Source organism: Kogia breviceps, chromosome 16 (genome assembly GCF_026419965.1).
Source record: "Kogia breviceps isolate mKogBre1 chromosome 16, mKogBre1 haplotype 1, whole genome shotgun sequence".
Lineage (NCBI taxonomy): Eukaryota > Metazoa > Chordata > Mammalia > Artiodactyla > Physeteridae > Kogia > Kogia breviceps.
This window is the reverse complement of record NC_081325.1, coordinates 52,218,514-52,241,813: the sequence shown is the minus strand read 5'-3', so window position 1 is coordinate 52,241,813 and position 23,300 is coordinate 52,218,514.

The following is a 23,300-nucleotide window of genomic DNA, read 5'->3' as shown; positions in this document are numbered from 1 at the left end:
TGAGTTGCTTATAAATTTTGGATATTAATCCTTTGTCAGTTGCTTCATTTGCAAATATTTTCTCCCATTCTGAGGGTTGTCTTTTGGTCTTGTTTATGGTATCCTTTGCTGTGCAAAAGCTTTTAAGTTTCATTAGATCCCATTTGTTTATTTTTGTTTTTATTTCCATTTCTCTAGGAGATGGGTCAAAAAGGATCTTGCTGTGATTGATGTCATAGAGTGTTCTGCCTATGTTTTCTTCTAAGAGTTTGATAGTGTCTGGCCTTACATTTAGGTCTTTAACCCATTTTGAGTTTATTTTTGTGTATGGTGTTAGGGAGTGTTCTAATTTCATACTTCTACAGGTAGCTGTCCAGTTTTCCCAGCACCACTTATTGAAGAGGCTGTCTTTTCTCCAATGTATATTCTTGCCTCCTTTATCAAAGATAAGGTGACCATATGTGTGTGGGTTTATCTCTGGGCTTTCTATCCTGTTCCATTGATCTATATTTCTGTTTTTGTGCCACTACCATACTGTCTTGATTACTGTGGCCTTGTAGTAGAGTCTGAAGTCAGGGAGCCTGATTCCTCCAGCTCCATTTTTCGTTCTCAAGATTGCTTTGGCTATTCGGGGTCTTTTGTGTTTCCATACAAATTGTGAAAATTTTTGTTCTAGTTCTGTAAAAAATGCCAGTGGCAATTTGATAGGGATTGCATTGAATTGTTGGAAGATTTTGAATCACAGTTTCAATTTCAGTGCTTGTGATTGGTCTGTTCATATTTTCTATTTCTTCCTGATTCAGTCTTGGCAGCTTGTGCATTTCTAAGAATTTGTCCATTTCTTCCAGGTTGTCCATTTTATTGGCATACAGTTGCTTGTAGTAATCTCTAATAATCTTTTGTATTTCTGCAGTGTCAGTTGTTACATCTCCTTTTTCATTTCTAATTCTATTGATTTGAGTCTTCTCCCTTTTATTCTTGATGAGTCTGGCTAATGGTTTATCAATTTTATTTATCTTCTCAAAGAACCAGCTTTTAGTTTTATTGATCTTTGCTATGGTTTCCTTCACTTTTTTTCATTTATTTCTGATCTGATCTTTATGATTTCTTTCCTTCTGCTAAATTTGGGGTTTTTTTTGTTCTTCTTTCTCTAATTGCTTTAAGTGCAAAGTTAGGTTGTTTATTTGAGATGTTTCCTGTTTCTTAAGGTATGAATGTATTGCTATAAACTTCCCTCTTAGAACTGCTTTTGCTGGATCCCATAGGTTTTGGGTCGTTGTGTCTCCATTGTCATTTGTTTCTAAGTATTTTTTGATTTCCTCTTTGATTTCTTCAGTGATCACTTCATTATTAAGTAGTGTATTGTTTAGCCTCCATGTGTTTGTATTTTTTACAGATCTTTTCCTGTCATTGATATCTAGTCTCATAGTGTTGTGGTCGGAAAAGATACTAGACACAATTTCAATTTTCTTAAATTTGCCAAGGCTAGATTTGTGACCCAATATATGGTCGATCCTGCAGAATGTTCCATGAGCACTTGAGAAAAATGTGTATTCTGTTGTTTTTGGATGGAATGTCCTATAAATATCAATTAAGTCCATCTTGTGTAATGTATCATTTAAAGCTTGTGTTTCCTTATTTATTTTCATTTTGGATGATCTGTCCATTGGTGAAAGTGGGGTGTTAAAGTCCCCTACTATAATTGTGTTACTGTCGATTTCCCCTTTTAAGGCTGTTAGTATTTGCCTTATGTATTGAGGTGCTCCTAGGTTGGGTGCATAAATATTTACAATTGTTATATTTCTTCATGGATCGATCCCTTGATCATTATGTAGTGTCCTTCTTTGTCTCTTGTAATAATCTTTATTTTAAAGTCTATTTTGTCTGATATGAGAATTGCTACTCCAGCTTTCTTCTGATTTCCATTTGCATGGAATATCTTTTTCCATCCCCTTACTTTCAGTCTGTATGTGTCCCTAGGTTTGAAGTGGGTCTCTTGTAGACAGCATATATTAGGGTCTTGTTTTTGTATCCATTCAGCCAGTCTGTGTCTCTTGGTGGGAGCATTTAATCCATTTACATTTAAGGTAATTATCTGTATGTATGTTCCTATTAACATTTACTTAATTGTTTCAGGTTGTTCTTGTAGGTCTTTTCCTTCTTTTGTGTTTCTTGCCTAGAGATGTTCCTTTAAGATTTGTTGTAGAGCTGGTTTGGTGGTGCTGAACTCTCTCAGCTTTTGCTTGTCTGTAAAGGTTTTAATTTCTCCATCAAATCTGAATGAGATCCTTGCTGGGTAGAGTAATCTTGGTTGTAGGTTTTTTTCCTTCATCACTTTAAATATGTCCTGCCACTCCCTTCTGGCTTGTAGAGTTTCTGTTTTTCCCTTGCTGCTTTTAATATGTTTTCTTTGTATTTAATTTTTGACAGTTTGATTATTATGTGTCTCGGCGTGTTTATCCTTGGGTTTATCCTATATGGGACTCTCTGTGCTTCCTGGACTTGATTGACTATTTCCTTTCCTATATTAGGGAAGTTTTCAACTATAATCTCTTCAAATATTTTCTCAGTCCCTTTCTTTTTCTCTTCTTCTTCTGGGAACCCTATGATTCGAATGTTGGTGCGTTTAATGTTGTCCCAGAGGTCTCTGAGACTGTCCTCAGTTCTTTTCATTCTTCTTTCTTTCTTCTGCTCTGCAGTAGTTATTTCCACTATTTTATCTTCCAGGTCACTTATCCGTCCTTCTGCCTCAGTTATTCTGCTACTGATCCCATCTAGAGTATTTTTCATTTCATTTATTGTGTTGCTCATTGTTGCTTGCTTCCTCTTTATTTCTTCTAGGTCCTTGTTAACTGTTTCTTGCAATTTGTCTATTCTATTTCCAAGATTTTGAATCATCTTTACTATCATTATTCTGAATTCTTTTTCAGGTAGACTGCCTATTTCCTCTTCATTTGTTAGGTCTGGTGTGTTTTTATCTTGCTCCTTCATCTGTTGTGTGTTTTTCTGTCTTCTCATTTCGCTTATCTTACTGTGTTTGGGGTCTCCTTTTTTCACGCTGCTGGTTCATAGTTCCCGTTGTTTTTGGTGGCTGTCCCCAGTGGCTAAGGTTGGTTCAGTGGGTTGAGTAGGTTTCCTGGTTGGGGGGACTAGTGCCTCTGTTCTGGTGGATGAGGCTGGATCTTGTCTTTCTGATGGGCAGGTCCACGTCTGGTGGTGTGTTTGGGGATGTTGGTAGCCTTATTATGATTTTAGGCAGCCTCTCTGCTAATGGATGGGGCTGTAGACCTGTCTTGCTCTTTGTTGGGGATAGGGTGTCCAGCACTGTTCATTGCTGGTCCTTGAGTGAAGCTGGGTCTTGGTGTTGAGATGGAGATCTCTGGGAGATTTTCGCTGTCTGATATTACGTGGAGCTGGGAGGTCTCTTGTGGACTAGTGTCTTGAGGTTGGTTCTCCCACCTCAGAAACACAGCCCTGGTGCCTGGCTGGGGCGCGAAGAGCCTTTAATCCACGCGGCTCAAAATAAAAGGGAGAAAAAATAGAAAGGAAAGAAAAGGAAGGAGGGAGGGAGGGAAGGAAGGAAGAAAGGAAGGAAGAAATGAAGGAAGGAAGAAAGCAAGAAAGGAAGGGAGGAAGCTGGAGAGGAAGAAAGGGAGGAAGGAAGAGAGGAAGGGAGGAAGGAAGGGAGGAAAGAAGGGGGAAGGAAGGAAGAAGGGAGGGAAGGAGGGAAGAAAGGAAGGAAGAAAGGAAGAAAGAAAGGGAGAAGACAAAGTAGGATAAAGTATAGTTATTAAAATAAAAAATAACTATTAAGAAGAAAAATTTCTATTAAAAAAAACAGAAAAACAGGTCGGTCTACCCTAGGACAAATGGTGAAAGCAAAGCTATACAGACAAAATCTCACACAGCAGCACACACATACACACTCACAAAAAGAAAAAAAGGGGAAAATAATAGTATATCTTGCTCCCAAAGTCCACCTCCTCAACTTGGGATGATTAGTTGTCTATTCAGGTTTTCAGCAGATGCAGGGCACTTCAAGTTGATTGTGGAACTTTAATCCGCCGCTTCTGAGGCTGCTGGGAGAGACCTCCCCCTCTCCTCTCTGTTCGCACAGCTCCTGGGGTTCAGCTTTGGACTTGGTCCTGCCTCTGCATGTAGGTCGTCCGAGGGCGTCTGCCCTTCGCTCAGACAGGACGATGTTAAAGGAGCAGTTGATTCGGGGGCTCCGGCTCACTGAGGCCAGGGGGAGGGAGGGGCACGGGTGAGGGGTGAGTCCTGCGACGTCAGAGGCCGGCGTGACGTTACACCGGCCTGAGGTGCACCGTGCGCTCTCCCGGGGAAGCTGTCCCTGAATCCCGGGACCCCGGCAGTGGCGGGCTGCACGGGCTCCTGGGAGGGCCGGTGTGGAGAGTGACCTGTGCTCACACACAGGCCTCTTGGTAGTGGCAGCAGCAACCTTAGAGTCCCACACCCGTCTCTACTGTCTGTGCCGACAGCCGTGGCTCGCGCCCGTTTCTGGAACTCCTCTACGCGGTGCTCTTAATCCCCTCACCTCACGCCCGAGGAAGCAAAGAGTCAAGAAAAAGTCTCTTGCCTCTTCGGCAGCTCCCCACCCGTTTCTGGAGCTCCTTTAAGTGGCGCTCTTAATCCCCTCTCCTCGCGCCCAGAAAGCAAAGAGGGAAGAAAAGGTATCTTGCCTCTTCGGCAGCTCCAGACTTCAACCGGACTCCCTCCTGGCCAGCTGTGGTGCACTAACCCCATCAGGCTGTTTTCACTCTGCCAACTCCAGACCTTTCCCTGGGATCCGACTGAAGCCCAAGGCTCAGCTCCCGCCCCCGCCCACTCCGGCGGGGGAGCAGACAAGCCTCTCGGGCTGGTGAGTGCTGGTCCGCACCGATCCTCTGCGGGAATCTCCCTGCTTTGCCCTCCTCACCCTGTGGCTGTGCTCTCTTCCGCGGCTCCGGAGCTTCCCCCTCCGCCACCCGCGGTCTCCGCCCGCGAAGGGGCTTCTAGTGTGTGGGAATCTTTCCTCCTTCACGGCTCCCTCCCACTGGTGTAGGTACCGTCCCTATTCTTTGTCTCTGTTTATTCTTTTTTCTTTTGCCCTACCCAAGTGTGTGGGGAGTTTCTTGCCTTTTGGGAGGTCTGAGGTCTTCTGCCAGCGTTCGGTGGGTGTTCTAGAGGAGAAGTTCCACGTGTAGATGTATTTCTGATGTCTCTGCGAGGAGGAAGGAGATCTCCGCATCTTACTCCTCCGCCATCTTTAAGCCGTCTTTTGTTAGTCTTTATTTTACTCATTTCTGCTCTAATCTTTGTTATTTCCTTCCTTTTAATAACTTTGGGTTTCGCTTATTCTTTTTTTTTAGTTTCTTAGGGTGTAAAGTTAGGATGTTTATTTGAGACTTTCTTGTTTCTTGAGGTAATCACTCATCACTATGAACTTCCCTCTTAGAAATGCTTTAGCTGCATTGCATACATCTTGATATTTCATATTTTTATTCTCATTTGTTTCAAAGTATTCTTTTTACAGCTTTTTTTTGGACCACACCATGTGACATGCAGGATCTTAGTTCCCCGACCAGGGATCAAACGCATTCCCCTGCAGTGGAAGTTCAGAGTCTTAACCACTGGACCACCAGGGAAGACCCTTCAAAGTATTCTTTTATTTCTGTTCAGTTTCTAAAATGTGTCCATATCAATGTACCTTCTTATCTTTTTATTTTTTATTGAGGTATAGTTGATTTTACAATATTAAATTAGTTTCAAGTGTACAACATAGTGATTCAAAATTTGAATAGATTATACTACAAAGTTATTATAAAATATTGGCTATATTCCCTGTGCTCTACAATAGATCCTTGTAGCTTATTTATTTTATACATAGTAGTTTGTACCTGATATACCCTTACTGCTATACACCCCTTCCCTATCCCTAGTCTGTTCTCTATATTTGAATCTGTTTTTGTTATATTCATTTGTTTGTTTAAGTTTTTAGATTCCACATACCAGTGACTGAGTTATTCCACTAAGCATAATACCCTCCAGGTCCATCAATATTGATGGAAATAGCAAAATTTCATGCTTTGATGGCTGAGTCATATTCCATTGTGTACATATATTGAGTTGTCCAAAAAGTTCATTTGGGTTTTTCTGTAAGAGCATACAGAAAAACCCAAATGAACTTTTTGGACAGCCCAATATACATATGACTCTTTATCTACTCATCTGTTGATGGATGCTTAGGTTGCTTCCATATCTTAGCTATTGTAAATAATGCTACTATGAACATTGGAGTCCATGTATCTTTTTGAATTACTTATTTCATTTTCTTCAGAGATATGCACAGGAATGGAATTGCTGAATCATAAAATAGTTTTTTTAATATTGACTTATTTGAGCTGTTTATATACTTTGGATATTAACCCCTTATTGGTCATACCACTTGCAAATATTTTCTCCCATTCCATAGGTTATCTTCTGGTTTGTTGAAGGTTTCCTTTGTTGTGAAAAAGCTTTTAACTTTAATTAGGTCAAATTTGTTTACTTTAAATTTTGTTTCTTTTACCTTAGGAGAAAGATCCAGAAAAATATTGCTACAATTTATGTCAAAGAGTGTTCTGCCTAGGTTTCCTTCTAGGAGTTTTGTGGTTTCAGCTCTTACATTTAGGTCTTTAATCCATCTAGAATGTGTTTTGTATTTGGTGTGAGAAAATGTTCTAACTTCATTCTTTTACATGTAGCTGTCTAGTTTTCCCAGAACCACTTATTGACAAGACTGGCTTTTCCCCATTGTATATCCTTGCCTCCTTTGTCATAGAGTAATTGATCATAAGTGTGTGAGTTTATTTCTGGGATCTCTATTCCATTCCATTGATTTCTGTGTCTGTTTTTGTGCCACTACCATACTGTTTTGGTTACTGTAGCTTTGTAGTATAGTCTGAAATCAGGGCGCATGATACCTCCTGTTCTTTCTTAAGATTTTTTTGGCAATTTGGGGTCTTTTGTGTTTCCATACAAATTTTAACATTATTTGTTCTAGTTCTTTGAAAAATACCATTGCTAGTTTGAGAGAGATTGCACCAAATCTGTAGATTGCCTTGGGTAGTATGGTCATTTTAACTATGTTAATTCTTCTAACCCATGAACATTGTATATCTTTCCATCTGTTTGTGTCATCTTCAGTTTCTTTCATCAGTGTCTTATAGTTTTCCAGCAGGTTTTCACATCCTTAGATTCATTCCTAGGTATTTTATTCTTTTTGATGTGATTGTAAATGAGATTGTTTCCTTAATTGCTCCTTCTGATAGTTTGTTATTAGTGTTTAGAAATGTAATAGATTTCTGTATATTAATTTTGTATCCTGCAGTCTTACCTAACTCACTGAGGAGCTCTAGTTGCTTTTTGGTGGTGTCTTTGAGATTTTCCAATAGTATTGTGTCATATGCAGACAGTTTTACTTCTTCCTTTCCAATATAGATTCCTTTTATTTCCTTTTTTGTCTGATTGCTGTGGCTAGGACTTCCAATACTATGTTGAATAAAAGTAGCAAGAGTAGGCATTCTTGTCTTTCTCCTGATCTTAGAGAAAATGCTTTTAGTTTTTTACCACTGAGAATGTTAGCTGTGGGCTTATCATATATGGTATTTATTATGTTGAGGTATGTTTCCTCTATACCCACTTTGTGGAAAGTTTTTATCATAAATGGATATTGAATTTCATCACAAACTTCTTCTGTATCTATTGAGATGATCATATGATTTTTATTCTGTTTGTTAATGTGGTGTATCATATTGATTGATTGGTGAATATTGAACTATCATTGCATCCCTAAGTAAATCTCACTTGATCATGGTGTATGATCCTTTTTATATATTCATTGAATTCTGTGTAATATTTTGTTGAGGAGTTTTACATCTATATTCATCAGATATATTAGCCTGTAACTAACTTTATTTATTTATTATTATTATTTTTGTAGTGTCTTTGTCTGATTTTGGTATTAGGGTAATGGTGGACTTGTAGAATAAACTTGGGAGTCTTCCCTCCTCTTCAATTTTTATAATAGTTTGAGAAGGATAAGTATTAGATATTCTTTGGTAGAAGTCCCCTGTGAAGTCATTAGGTCCTAGACTTTGTTTTCTGGGAGTTTATTACTAATTCAATTTCACTGCTAGTGATTGGTCTTTTCAGATTGTCTATTTCTTCCTGGTTCAGTCTCAGAAGATTGTTTCTAGAAATTTCTTCATTTTTTTTCTATGTTGTCCAATTTGTTGGCATATAACTCTCCATAGTATCCTTTTCTGATTTGGGGGGGGGGGTGTATCTCTGTGATATTGGTTTTTATTTCTTCTCTTTCATTTCTTATTTTGTTTATTTGGGTCCTCTTTTTTCCTTCATGAGCCTGGCTAAACTCACACCAATTTTGTTTATCTTTTCAAAAAAACACCTCTTGATTTCATTGATTTTTTTTCTATTGTGATTTTTTTCTCTATTTTATTTATTTCCTCTCTGATCATTATTATTTCCTTCCTTCTGCTGACTTTGGGTTTTGTTTGTTCTTCTTTTTCTAATTACTAGATGGTAAGTTAGGTTGTTTATTTGAGATTTTTCTTGTTTCTTGAGGAAAGCCTGTCTCACTATTTACCTCCCTCTTAGAACTGGTTTTGCTGCATCCCATACATTTTGGAAATTTTTTTTTCTTATTTTTCTTGAGGTATTTTCTGATTTTCATTTTGATTTCTTCATTGACCCATTGGTTTTTTAGTAGCATGTTGTTTATTCTCCACTTGTTTGCAATTTTTCTTCCTGTAACTCTAGTTTCATATCATTGTGGTTGGGAAAGAATGCATGATATAATTTCTGTCCTCTTAAATTTGTTGAGACTTGTTTTGTGTCTAGCATTTGATCTACCCTGGAGTACATTCCATGTGGACTTGAAAATAATGTGTATTCTTCTTTCTTTGGATGGAATGTCCTGTAGATATTAAGTCCAAATGGTCTAATGTGTTACTTAAGATGACTGTTTCCTTATTGATTTTCTGTCTGGATGATCTGTCCATTGATTAAGTGGAGTGTTAAAGTCCCTTAGTAACATTGTATTATTGTCAATTTCTCTCTTTATGTCAGATAGTATTTGCTTTGGATATTTAGGTGCTCTTGTATTAGGTGCATATATGTCAATGAGTGTTATATCCTCTTCTTGTATTGAAACATTTATCATTGTATAATACCCTCCTTTGTCTTTTGTTGTAGACCTTGTCTATTTTGTCTGGTGTAAGTATTCCTACCTCAGCTTTCTTGTCATTTCCATTTGCATGAAATATCTTTTTCCATCTTCTCACTGTCAGTCTCTGTATCTTTAGCTCTAAAGTGAGTTTCTTGTAACCAACACATAGATGGGTCTTTTTTAAAAAAAATCCAGTCAGCCACCATATATCTTTTTTTTTTTTTTTTAATATAGTTGATTTACAATGTTGTGTTAGTTTCAGGTACCCAGAAAAGTGAATCAGTTGACCCTACATCTTTGGATTAGAGCATTTAGTCCATTGACTTTTCAACTAGTTTTTGGTAGGTATGTACTTATTGTCATTGTGTTACTTTTCTGGTAGTTTTTGTAGTTCTTCTGTTTTTTTTCTTCTTTATTTAGCTTCTTCCCTTATGGTTTGATGATTTTCTTTAGTGGTATGCTTGTGTTCCTTTCTCTCTAGTTTTTGTGTATCTATTATAGGTTTTTGATTTATGATTACCATGGGTTCATATATGTTGACCAATGTCTATTTGTTTTAAACTGACAGTCACTTAAGTTCAAACACTTTCTAAAATATCTCTTTTTTTATGCCCCTCCCTCATGTTTTGTGTTTTCGATGTCATATTTTACATTTTCATGTTTATCCCTTCACTGTTTATTGTACTTATAATTGATTTTACAATTTTTTTCTTTCAGTCTTCATACTAGTTTATTTAAGTGGTTTATCTACAGCCTTTACTATACATCTGCCTTTACTAGTGGTCTTTTTCTCTCCCTATACTTACTTCTGTTGTGGCCTTTTCTTTTCTACTTAAAAAAGTTCCTTTAACATTTATTTTAAGGGTAGGTTTAGTATTGATGAACTCTTTTAGTTTGGGGTTGCCTGAGAAGTTCTTTATCTCTCTTTGAATTCTAAATGATATTCTTTCTGGGTAGAGTATCCTAGGTTGCAGGCTTTTCCCTTTCAGCATTTAAAAAATATTGTGCCACTCTCTTCTGGCTTACAAAGTTTCTTCAGAGAAATTAGCTGATAGCTTTGTGGAGATTCCCTTGTATATGATTCTTTGTTTTTTTCTTGATGCCTATTTCTTAATCTTTAACTTTTGCCATTTTAATTATGATATGTTTTGGTGTGGGTCTGTTTTGCTTCATCTTGTTTGGGATACTCTGTGCTGCCTGGAACTGGATATCTGTTTCCTTGTTCTGATTTAGGAAGTTTTCAGCCATTACTTCATCAAATACATTTTTGATTCTTTTCTTTCTCTCTTCTCCTTCTGAGACCCCTATAATGAGAATGTTGGTACACTTTGATGTTGCCTTAGAGGTCCATAAACTGTTCTTATTTTTTAAATTTCTTTTTTCTCTTTGCTGTTCTGATTGGGTGATTTCCATTATTCTGTCTTCCAGATCACTTTGGCCTTCTTCTGTATCACTTAGTCTGCTGTTAATTCCTTCTAGTGTGTTTTTTTAATTTCAGTTATTGAATTCTTCATTCTGTTTATTTATATTTTCTAGATCCTTGTTAAAATTCTCACTGTGTTCATGTATTCTTTTCTGTAATTCAATTAGCATTCTTGATAGTAATGCTTTGAACTCTTTTTCTGGTAAATTATCTATTTCTGTTTATTGGTTGTTTTTTTTCAGGTGTTTTCCCTTGTTCTTTCATTTGAAATAAATCCCTCTGTCTTCTCATTTTGCTTAACTTTTTCTGTCTCCTTTCTCTGACTCATGAAGGGGTATCCTTGTGTGGGACCATTCCTATTTAGTCTGCATGTGCCCAGTGGCTTTGGTATGAGTTGGACCTTCTCCTCTGCTCAGTGACCAACAATGCCCTACTGGGGGGCAGTGTCCGGTTTGAACTTGCTGGAACAGAAGCCCTGAGTGTTGGGGCCAATCTGGTTCTATGCCTTTTATGTGTGTGATCTGTCCCCTCCTAGCACTGGCTCCTTTCCCTCAGAGGAGAGCAGTGCTGGAGCAGAGGGGCAGGAGTAGGTGCTTGGTATGGGTTGAGGCACGGGCTGTGGTGGTCCTGGCACCAGAGTCCCAGACTTCTCTTGCATCCTTGCCTTCTTGGGTGCTAGCAATGGCTGCCATTGCTCTGTTCAAATGCCGTTCTGGGTCCAAGCCAGCTCTGTCCCTCACAACCTCGCATTCCCTTCATTTGCATCAGCCCTCATCCTAGTATGGAGCTCTGCCATGGAACAAGAGGGGTGAGAGCAGGTGCTTGGAGTGGGTCAAGGCATAGGCTGTGTTAATTACTGCACTGGTCAGTGTCCCTGACCCCTCTTGATCTGTTGTCTCCTTAGGTGCCAGCAATGGCCACCCTTGCCCCATTCAGATGTTGTTCTGGGTCAAAGCTGGCTCTGTTCCTCATAACCATTCCCTCCTCTCAGCCACAGCAGCCCTTATCCTAGTGCAGAGCTGCACCATGGAATGCGAGGGGTCGGGGATGAAGTCGGCTCAGGCTGGGGCACCTGCCGGTGTTGCAGGAAACTGGTCAGAGGCCTGGGCAGTTTCAATCTGCTTCCTCCACCTTGTTTTGGGAGTAAGCAAGTGTGTTTGTGCTCTTCACAAGTGGAGTCTAGGTTTCTATGGCCTCGCCGTCAGTCCCACTGTTTTTTAAACCAGCTAAGGGGACTTGTTTTCCCAGTGTCAGATCCCACGGCTGGGGTGCCCAATAGGTGGTTCACACTACTCACTCCCCAAGAAGTATCTCCACACCCATGGAATTCCCCTCTACTCTGTGTCCCGTTCCAGGGGTGCAGATCCCAACTTGATCACATCTCTTCCCTTCCTACCCAATTCCATGTGGATTTTTCTTACAGCCTTGTTTGTATAAGAGTCTTTCTGCCAGTCTCCAGTTTGTTTTCAGTGAGAATTGCTCTATATGTAGAAATATTTTTGATGTGTTCATGGGAAGAGGTTAGCTCTGTGTCCTCCTGCTCCATCTTTATCCCCCTCCTGTATCCTTCAATTCCGAATGTCAGCTTTGCTGGGTAGAGTATTCTTGGTTGGAAGGTTAAGGGAGTGTCATGATATATTCAGTTTCTTCTAAAATGCTGCTGATAGTCTATGGAGGTTCCCTTGTATATAACAAGTTATTTTTCTCTGGCTGGTTTTAAGATTCTTTCCTTGTCTTTAACTTTAGACATTTTAATTATAATATGTCTTGACGTGGGCCTTTTGGGGTCATCTGATTTGGAACTCTATGGCTGTCCTGGATCTGAATGTCTATTTCCTTCAGTCATTATTTTTTCAAGTATGTTTTCTGCCCCTTTGTCTCTTCCTTCTCCCTGTGGGACCCCTTTAATGTGAATGGTGGTCTGCTTGATGCTGTCCCTTAAGCTATCTTCACCTTTCTTTTTTTTTCTTTTTTAGCTTCTCTAATTGGTGAGTTCCACTGCCCTGTCTTCAGGTTCACTGATCCTTTCTTTGTGTCATCATCTAGTCTGCTTTTGAACCCTTCTAGTGTATTTTTCAGTTCAGTTATTGTATTCTTCAGTTCTATGACTTCTATTTGGTACTTTTTTTTTCTGTCTCTTTGAGGTTTTCACTAGGTCCCTCCATTCTTCAAAGTTCAGTGAGAATCTTTATGATTGTTTTTTTTAACTCTTGATCAGGTAAATCACTTACCTCCATTTCCTTAAGGACTTTTTCTGAGGCTTTACTTTGTTCTTTGTTTAAAAACTATTCCTCTGTTTCTTCGTTTTGCTTGACTGTCTGTGTTTGTTTCTGTGCATTAGATAAAACAGCCATCTCTTCCAGTCTTGAAAGAATGGCCTTGTATAGGAGAGGAACCTTTTTGTTCAACCCTGCCCTAGCTCTAGGTTGTCACTCAAACCTTTGTGATTGTCCAAGCAGCCTATTTTATTTTTAGCAGCTCCCAGTAGTTATGGGTCATCAGTGTCCCAAAGAAGAGGATCTAAGTTAGGACCTCAATTCAGGCTGATTGAAAGCCAGACCTTCAGGCATCAGCTTTTAAAGTATGGAAATATATACAGTTCTCTGGGATCACAAGCGTAAGTCCTGCTAGCCACCAGAGTCGGGTGACCTAGAAGTCTCCCCTGGGGGCAGCCACAAGAACCAAGGTGCCAGAGGAATGTACAAGCTCCTTTCTGGAGATACTGGCAAGTTGAAGTGAGGCAGAGGAGGATCGTAAAGATGATTTCCACCAGCCTTTATTTCCTGAGAGAACCTCAGTAGACTGCTAGATATGTGCCTGCACCTCATGACAAAGCTCCAGGACAAGCAAATAAGCCTCTTTCACAGAAAGACTGGGGGTGTATTTCACTTGCCTGTGTAGTGCCCTGAGGGTGGTAGCTGGCCAAGAACTATGTCTCTGATTGTTGCAGTCCCAAGGGACCCAGAAATGCAAGCCCTCCAGCCAGCAGAGCTAGGTGATCAAGGGGCATCCCCTAGGTGGTAGCCATAAAAGCTGTGGCACCAGACATAAAAACCAGGGCACCAGGCACATGTAAAATCTTCCCTCTGGAAGATACTGGCACTCTGGAGCACAGTAGAGGGAAGAGTGTGAAGATGGTACCCAACAGCCTCCTTCCCCAGAGAATACCCCAGCAGGCCCCCAAATGTGTGTTAAATTAGATGCCTGTCCCTCAAGCTGATGATTTAAGATAAGCAAATAAGCCTCTTTCACATAAGGTCTGTGCACCTCTCAGCCAGCTGCTCTCACACTGGTTCCTGGGGCAAGTCAGTCTGAGCACATGGGCCCTTTAAGAGCCATCTTTCAGTGCACTGTAGCCTTTTGGGTCTCGTGGACATGAGCCCCATTGGTTTTCAAAACTGATATCTTGGGGGGTTTTCTCTGAAGTCCAGGTCTTAAGAGTATGGGTGCCCAATGTAGAGTTCAAACCTTTTTTTCCTCCCCAGCCACTGGTGACCACCATCCTCCTTTCTGTCTCAATGTATGTGACTAATCTAGGTACCTCATATAGGTAGAATCATACAGTATTTGTCCTTTTGTGTCTGGCTTATTTCACTTAGCATAATGACCTCAAAGTTTATCCATGTTGTAGAATGTGTCAGAATTACCTTTCTTTTTAAGGCTGAATTCCATTGTATGGAATTTTATTTATCTCCAGATGACTACTTGGGTTGCTTCCACTTTTTGGCTATTGTGAATAAAGGTGCTACGAACATGGGTATACAAATAATCTGATCGAGTCCCTGCCTTCACTTCTTTTGGGAATATACCTAGAGGTGGCATTGCTGGATGTATGATAATTTTATTTTTAATTTTTGGAGGAACCTCCATAACGTTTTCCGTAGCAGCTGTACCATTTTACATTCCCATCAGCAGTGCGTAAGAGTTCCAATTTCCCCACATCCTTGCCAACACTTGTTTCATTTTGTGTTGTTTTTATTTAGTTTATAAAAGCCATCCTAATGGGTGTGAAGTGCTATCTTATAGCTTTGATTTGCATTTCTCTAATGATTAGTGATGTTGAGCATCTTTTCGTGTGGAGGAGGCTCCAGAAGAAAAAGGTCTTCAGGGAAAATGAAGAAAAAAATGGGATTAGTAGAAGGATGATAGATTTGACTATGTGGGAGAAAAGTATTTTACAGAGCTCTGTGGACTATAAAACACTTAGCCAGAGCTTCGAAGAACTCTAAGAAATTTTTGTTTTAAATGAAGCAGTTAACTCCAGGAAAAATATAATATATGAAGTCAATAAATATTGTTTAGATTAAAAACTTGTTTAATTATATTGGGAAAATGGAGGGAAGATGCCAAGGAGCGCTGGTAGCTGGGAGCAGTGCTCCCCCATATTCCCAAATCTCTTCCACTTCTTGGACTCAGAATATCATGTTTCATGCTTCCTGTGCAGCTAGAGACGCCGTGTGGGCAGCTCTGGTCGTATTCTGAGGAGATGGCACGTGCCTCTCTCAGTGTGGAGCACTGAAGTCTTGGTCTCTGATTCTCAGTTCTCTCTCCCTGCTGTGATGAGCCCTGGCGCCCCCTGTTGACATGGCCGTGTTATAGGAAGGGGAACCCTCCTCTGACTCCATTGGACCCTAGAGTGCACGGGAGAAATGGCTGTTTGTAGCCTGAGAGGTGGGAATTCTTTGCTACTGCAAGATAATCTACATCAGGGGGTAGGAAACGTTTTCTCTAAGGGGTCACAAAGTTAATATTTTAGGTGTTGCCACACATAATCTCTGTTACATGTGCTCTTGTTTTTTAAAACAACTCTAAAAATGTAAAAATCATTATTAGCTCATAAGCTGTATGAAGATTGTACAAAGATGGGCTGTGGGCCAGGTTTGGTAGTTTTCAGACCCTGATCTAGCCGACAGTAGTGGGTACCGACCACAGATGGGCTGGGTCTTTGAAGCTGGGGAAGACAGCTATGTCACCCAACACAGAAGGCCAGGAAGTCTGAGGACTTAACACCCACTGACTGATGGGAGACGGTGAATAAATAGCTCTGTGTGGGAGACCCTAAGGAGTGCGTTCACACTATTTCCTAGAACATCCTTATGGGCTTAAGTTCCAGCAACTGGCCAAATAAATCCCCTTTAGTGCCTGCCTTCCCAGTTCTTCCCTGATTTCACTCACCTACAGCATGTCCTGTACCTCGCAGTTAAACTGCTGACCTTTGTCTAGAATCTGCCTCTGGGGAAAGTCAAATGAATATATCTATCCTCAGTAGCACAGCTATTAGTGCAGGAATGTAGCGCTTCTGTGCCACTGGCTTAACAGTCAAGCAGCGAAAGATGAGGAAATGGCATTGGAGTGAGAAAAGTGGTGACCCGTGTCTTGCCCATGTTATGGCAACACATCTGTGATAGCTTCTTGGCTGGGAGGCTGTGGAGATCGGACCACAGCCCTCACTCGCCTCTAATCATTGGATGAGATGTTCCCTAAAATGAATCTGCCAAGTGCATGTGCTAAATTGGCTTAGCTCTGTTTAAAGTCTTTTTAGTAAGTGACCAAGCCCTGCCTGCCTATCTTGGCTTCTCCACGTCTCCCATGCCTTTCCCTTCCGGTCTGTCCAATGTCCACGGGGCAAATACAGTCATCTCCCCGGTGGATGTGGATATGGTGCTCCATTGCGGGAAGCCCCCTATACTGCAGAGGACAGAGAGCTAAAACCCTCAAACCTCAGGCTTTCTTGCTGTGAGAATTCCAGATGCAGTCAAGGGTCCCCTGATCAGATGCTTTTGCAGGGAAGGGTGACAATTCGGGAACGTCTGACGTTTTGTGGGCAAGCTGTGGAGGCATTGGCTTTATTCTGTGGCAGCGATAGCAGAAGTCCCTTATCTGGTCACTACTTTCATGTGTGGGACACATGGGGCCCCCTGTGGTCCATCTGCCTTTTGTTGGTACAGACCTGGAGGGCATGGTGACACAGCCTGGATGCAGTGTCCTGGTCTCTGGACTATAGCAAGGGCAGCGTGTTAGTGGAGCTAAGGGTACCAGGGCAGCTTCTCATTCCCCTCTGCCCCATCTCTGGCACCGTTAGCCCATCTCCTGGTCTGCGATGCTGAGCGAGGAGCTGTTCTCAGAGGCCTATCCTGGGCTGGCTCACCCGTCTTGCCAATTATCTTATAGGCACTAATTTCTTCGATCAAATCCCTTCTGCTTCAACATAGCTAGAGTAGTTTGTGCCCCGCACTGAACCCAGACTAACACAGTCTGAGACGGCATCCCCGCCCTGTTCTTACTTTGCATGGGCTACAAGGCCCTCCCCAAATTCGCTCCTGCCCAAGCCTTCAGCTTAGTTCCCTCCGGCACTCCCTTGCACCCTGTGGGCAGCTGAATGAAACAGTTCACCAGGTTGGCCACGCAAGTTAACATCTGTTCTTTGCACACTCCGTTTCCTTGCACGTCTTGCCCCCTCTACCAGGAACGCCCGCCCCAGCTTTGTGCTTGCTCCCACCCTTGGCTCCCTTTAGTCCTTTCTCCATAGACCATGAGTTGTAACTTCACATTTATTCAAGTTATCTTTTGGTTCAAACGCAGGGTCCAAATCCCAGCTCTGACTCCTAATAGCTCTGTGACCGCGGGCAAGTTGTTTAACCTCTCTGTACCCGAGTTTCCTCATTTTCAAAATGGGGATAATAGAAAGACAGATACCAAATGAGCTCACATATATGTGGAATCTGAAAACCAACAACAAAAATGAGCTCACAGATACAGAGAACAAACTGGTGGTTACCAGGGGCGCACGGGGTGGGGAGAGGGTGAAATGGGTGAAGGGGGTCAAAAGGTACAAGTTTCCAGGTATGAAATAAATCCTGGGGATGTCGAAAAAATAGAATAAATGGGAATGATAATAGTATTTACTTCAGTGGGTGTTTTAGCTGTGCTTTCTTAGATTTGTTATGTCTGTTTGGCATTTGTTCATCACAGGGCCAAACTATCTACCGAAGTGTTGACCTCTTCCCTGTGAGTCGGGCTGCGTGGGCAGACCGGCTGATCCAAGGCCAAGTCCCCCACCCCCTTCTTATCCAGTTCTCACACACCAAAGCAATATTTCCCCTGCCCTAAAGCACCCCTAGGACCCAAGTACTAGGCAACTGGAGACCACCCCTATAGCTCGAAGCCCCCTGGAATTATTCAGATCAGCCAATCCCAGACTGTTTGCTCTGCCTTGCCTTGCATTTCCTGCAGAAACCCCAGCAAAGGCTCTGGCCTAGACTTCCACCTCCTGACCAAAACCTGCCTCTGTGTGCTGTGACCTTCCTTTCCGGAAACATGAGTAATAAAAGTCTTCTTTCAGTGGCATCAACCTCTTGATGTCATCACTCAGTCACTTCCACAAATTAAAATCCCACAGGTGTAATTTTAGAACAATAAGATTGTGTGAGGAGTAAATTAGTAAAAACTTCTAAAGAACTTAGCCGAGTGTCTGGCACATAGGAAGAGAAGTATGAGTGTTAGTGTTACTATTAATAAATAGCTTCCCATTGAACTTGGAATAAAATTCAAAGCCCTTCCTTACTTGAGGTTCTACAGGCTCTTGCCCCTCCCTCTCCCGTGGTCCTGGGACCTGTGCAGTGGCACGTAGGCCTGTGCTCAGAAGGGCCCTGTGACTGGTTTAATGCTGGACTGTTGCCATCCTGAAATTCTTAGTATGTTCTCAAAGTTCATTTCGTACTGGACCCCACAAAGCATGGAGCCAGCTGAACCACTCGCACACTAAGATCCAGCCCCACCAGCCTTCTTTTGGCCCTTTATACACTCCAAATTCTTCCCTCTCTCTACCTGAAATAATCTTTCCCTTTCTCTTCATTTGATGAATTCCCATACGTCCTCAGCTTAAATGTCCTCTTCTCAGACAGGCCTTCTGGAGCATCCTTGCCCTCCTGCTCCCATCCCGTTATTCTGTATCTTAGCTCCTTGCTTCTTCCTTTATAGGAAGGATGTGGTATTTGTTAGATGTGAACCTGTCTCTCTTACTAGAATCAAGAATGTCACTTCCATGAGGGTAGAACCACATCTGACTTGTTGGCTGTGATATCCTCCGCGTTTAGCACAAAGCCTGACAAATAGTAGGCTCTCAGTAAATATTTGTTGGATGAGTGAACCCAGGACCTGCTTTAAGATCAAATTGCTGACCTCACCAAAGCTGATCATTCCCTTGGTCCCATCACCACTCTTTCTCTAAATATCTTTTAGCATAGTGTTATATTGTTTACATGGCTAATTCTGATTTCTCTGAATTTTAGACAGCCCAAAAATCTATATATGGTCTCTTCTCCCTAATCCCTGGCTGAATCATGAATTTAAGGATTAGATGTAGGGAGATTTGGGGGTCCTTCTGTTACCTACGAGGATGATAAAGGTAAATTATTCTTTGACAGGTTAAGGATGCAAATTGTCATTTCTTGGGTAACCACTAAAAGAATAGCAAAGGAGGACTAGGGTATAATTTTCAAACTAATAGGAGAGAAAAGCAGAATTAAAAAAAAAAATCTAAGGGAAGACAAAAATGGGGGGAAAAGGAACAGATGTAACAAACGAAGCCCATAAGAAGGTGGTAGATTTATATCTAAATATGTCAGTAATTATTTTATATACAACGGCTTAAATGATCAAGTTCAAGGGCAGAGATTTTCATACTAGGTTTAAAAAACCCTGAACTGTATGTTGTTTAACACAAGAATGATAAAATTTGAAAGCAAAGGTTTAAAAATATATATCATATAAACACTAAAAGAAATACGTAGCTATTTAATATCTGAAAAATAGATTTTTTTAAATACATTAAAAAGAAAGATAAAGAAGACTAGTTCCATGATAACAGGTTCACTTTGCCAGGAAGATAAAAGATATTTAAATATGTATACACCAAATCATGTGGCCTAAAAAGACAAAGCAAAATTTGATAGAACTATGAAGAGTAGAGGAGTGTATAGATAATCCACCAATAAAGTAGGAGGTTTAATCATGCTTTTGGAAGCAGAATAAACACATCAGATTTTAAAAACATGACTTGACTGGACTCCAGGCCCCAGTGGCTTTACCAGTCAGATTTATCACATATTTAAGGGAGAAATAACTCCAATATTACATAAATCCTCCCAGCTAGGAAAACACATAGTACTCCCCAATTCATTTTATGAGACGAATGCTATCTTTATTCCAAAACCTAATAGGGACAGTTTGAGAAAGAAAAATTATAAACCAATTTTATTCAAAAATTGGACAAAACTCCTAAATAAAATATTAGTAAATGAAATCAGTTATTAAAAGGAGTAATGCATCATGACCAAGTTGGATTTATCTCAATAATTCAAGGTTGAGTCAACATTAGAAAAATCCATCATAAAGTCAGCATATTAACAGATTAAATGAGATAGTCTTATTTTAATAGATGCAGAAAGTTTGTTTAAAACTCCCATTCTTTTATGATAAAATAGTTAGCAAATTTGAAAACTAATGGTAAGAAAAGAGAAAGCTTTCCTTTTGAATTAGCAAAGAGATAGATATCTATTATCATTTATATTTACTACTGCATTGAAGACCATAGGCAAGAAAAAGAAAGAAAAGATATAGGATAGGAAAGAAAGAAATCTAACATTCATACATTTTGACTGTGTATAGAAAGATTCTAAATATAAATTAAAATAACTAACAAATTTAAGGTGGTTGAATAAAACATTTGAAATGAAATTTTAAAAATATCATAAGTATCACATAGCATAAAAAACTATCACATACCTAGAAATTAATCTTGCAAAAGGCATTTCAGTCCTCTGGGAAGAACTTGCACAATTTTATTGAGAGAGATTAAAGAATACCTCAATCAATAAAAGAAGAGGTAGACCATGTTCATGGATTTTTAAGACTCAGTATGTAAACAGTCAACTTCTGACATATTGAATTATAAATTCAATGCAATCCAATCAAAATTCCAACAGGGTGTTTTTCTGGCTAGTTTGTTTAAAAATACATATGGAAATGCAAAGGGACAAGAATATCCATGACACTCTTGAAGGAAAAGATAGCAAAACTACTCTATTTAGCAAAATGTAATTATAAGCCTATAGAGATTAAAACAGTATGGTTCTGGTACAGGAATAGACAGTTCTGAAATAGACACATACACACACAAAGACATCTGATTATGACAAAGAACAGTGAGGTAAGGACAAAATTTTCAGTAAGTGTTACTAAGACAACTATAAATCCGCATGAACAATATAAAATATAGGTGAAAAGCAAAATAATAAAACGTTGAGAATACAGGAGATTATAGTCAGGATTCCAGGGTCAGGAAATACTCTTAAGACACAAAATGACTAATCTTTTAAAAAATGGTAAATATGTACTATGTTAAAATTAATAATTCTATCAAAATACCTCATTAAAAGAATTAAAAGGTAAGATACACAGTGTGAAGATATAGTTTTAACACATATAACTGACAAAAGGCTTGTAGCAGGCTATATAAATAACTACTACAAATCAATAAGGAAATCCCAATAGAAAAATGGACAAAAGACCTGAACAGGAATCCATAAAAGATGATACGCAAATGTTCAATAAACAAATGCAAAGGTATTCTATCTCACTACAAGCAAGGAGATGAAAATTAAAACCATGAGCCACAACTAGATACCCACAGACTTAAAAGTTAAAGATGTTTTAACAATACCAAATATGTGTAGTAACAGGAATTCTCATAGCCTCCTGGCAAACATGTACAGTAGTAATACAACTAATGGGAAGTTAGATTGGCATTATCTAGTAAAGTGGTTGGCAATGTTTTGCAGGCAGCTTCTAGGATGGCCCCAATGATCCTTGTCTCCTGGTATGAACATTTTTGTGTAATCCCCTCCCCTTAAATGAGGGCTGGACATAGTGACTTGCTTCCAATGAATAAAACATGGCAAAAAACGATTGGGCCGTCACTTCTAAAAATTAAGTTACAACAGAAAACTTTCCAGCTTTCTGGCTCACGCTTTCCCTTTCCCAATCTCTCTTTCGTGCTCATTCTGATGAAGCAAGCCACTATGTTGTAAGCTGCCCAAGGAGAGGTCCATGTGACAAGTAGGAATGGTACCTTCTGGTCACTAGCACACAAGGAAATGCATCGTCCCAACAATCACGTGAGTGATCTTGGAAGCAGATTCTCCCCTAGTGAGTCTCAGGATGACTGCAGCCTTGTGAGAAACCCTGAGCCAGAGGACCCAGCTAGGCTGTGGCCAGGTTCCAGACCCACAGAAACTGAGATAATAATGTTTTAAGCCACTTAGTTTTGTAGTAACTTGTTATGCAGCAATAGCTAACTAATACAGATGTCAGCCAGGCTAGACTGTCTGTGTTAACTCAGCACCATAGTTCCCTTGCATGTTGCAGAACTAAGCATCTCAGGATCCCTTTTCCTGTATGAGTCCTGGTTTGTTACAGTGTGAGGAATGCACATGAGATAGAGAGTGTAACTGTTTTGTTTTTCTGGTGTTTTTTTGGAATGTACCACGTGGCTTATGGGATCCTAGTTCCCTGATCAGGGATCGAACCCAGGCCCCGGCAGTGAAAGTGCCGAGTCCTAGCCACTGGGCTGCCAGGGAACTCCCTAGAGAGCATAACTGAGCTCAGCCAGAATCATGGTTTTCCAGCCTACTCCACCCACAGCTTCCCCGTCTCTGTTGGAGGAACTCCATCCTTTTAGTTGCCAGCCCAAAACACCTGGAGTTTTTCTTTTGGTCTCTAACACAGTATATCCAATCCATAAAGAAATCCTGATAGCTGTAGTTTTAGAAGACAGCCTGAATCTGACCATTCCTATCTCCTCCATTGCCATCCTGCTGGTCCAGTTCCACATCCATCTCTTGTCTGGACTAAATAGTTTAATTCACCTTCACGGCACCTTCATTTCTTATCTTAAGTCTATTCTCAACAAATGCGAGCGATGCTTTCAAAAAGTCAAATCATAAACTCTGCTGCTCAAAACCATGAATAGCTCCCATTTCCAGAGTAAAATCAAAGCCTTATTGTGGCCCACATGCCCTACGTGATCTTTCCCTGTCTCCCTTCGGACCTCATCTCTAGTTTCCCTCCTTGTTCCCTCTGCTGCAGCCACAATGGCCTCCTTGCTCTTCCTCAAACACCCCAGGCACGCTCTGCCCTAAGCCTTTGCCTAGGCTGCTCCCTCCTTTGCAGCAGCTTTTCTCAAAGGAGCCTCTGTAAGTCACCTAGAGGGCTGATTCAGTAGGTGTGGGGAGAGCCTGAGAATCTGCATTTTCTAATAAGTTTCCAAGAGATGCTGCTGATGGGCGGACCATACCCTAGGGCATCTATTGATGCAGTATATTAAATTCTCTCCTATGCATCTAGAATAAATGTTACATACCATCCAGGGGAGAACTGTGAAAATAATCACCAACACCATTTTGTCTTTGTTCAGGTGTCACCTTCTTAGTGAGATCTACCTAGAAGACCCTATGTAATACTGTGATGTCTCCCCATCTCCATTTTCTCACCTCTCCCCTTACTTTCATCTCCTTTTCTTTTTCTGCCATAGCACTTAAGACCTAACATACTGTGATTTACTTACTTGTATGTGGTTTACTGTCTCTCTCCTAACTAGCATGTAAATTC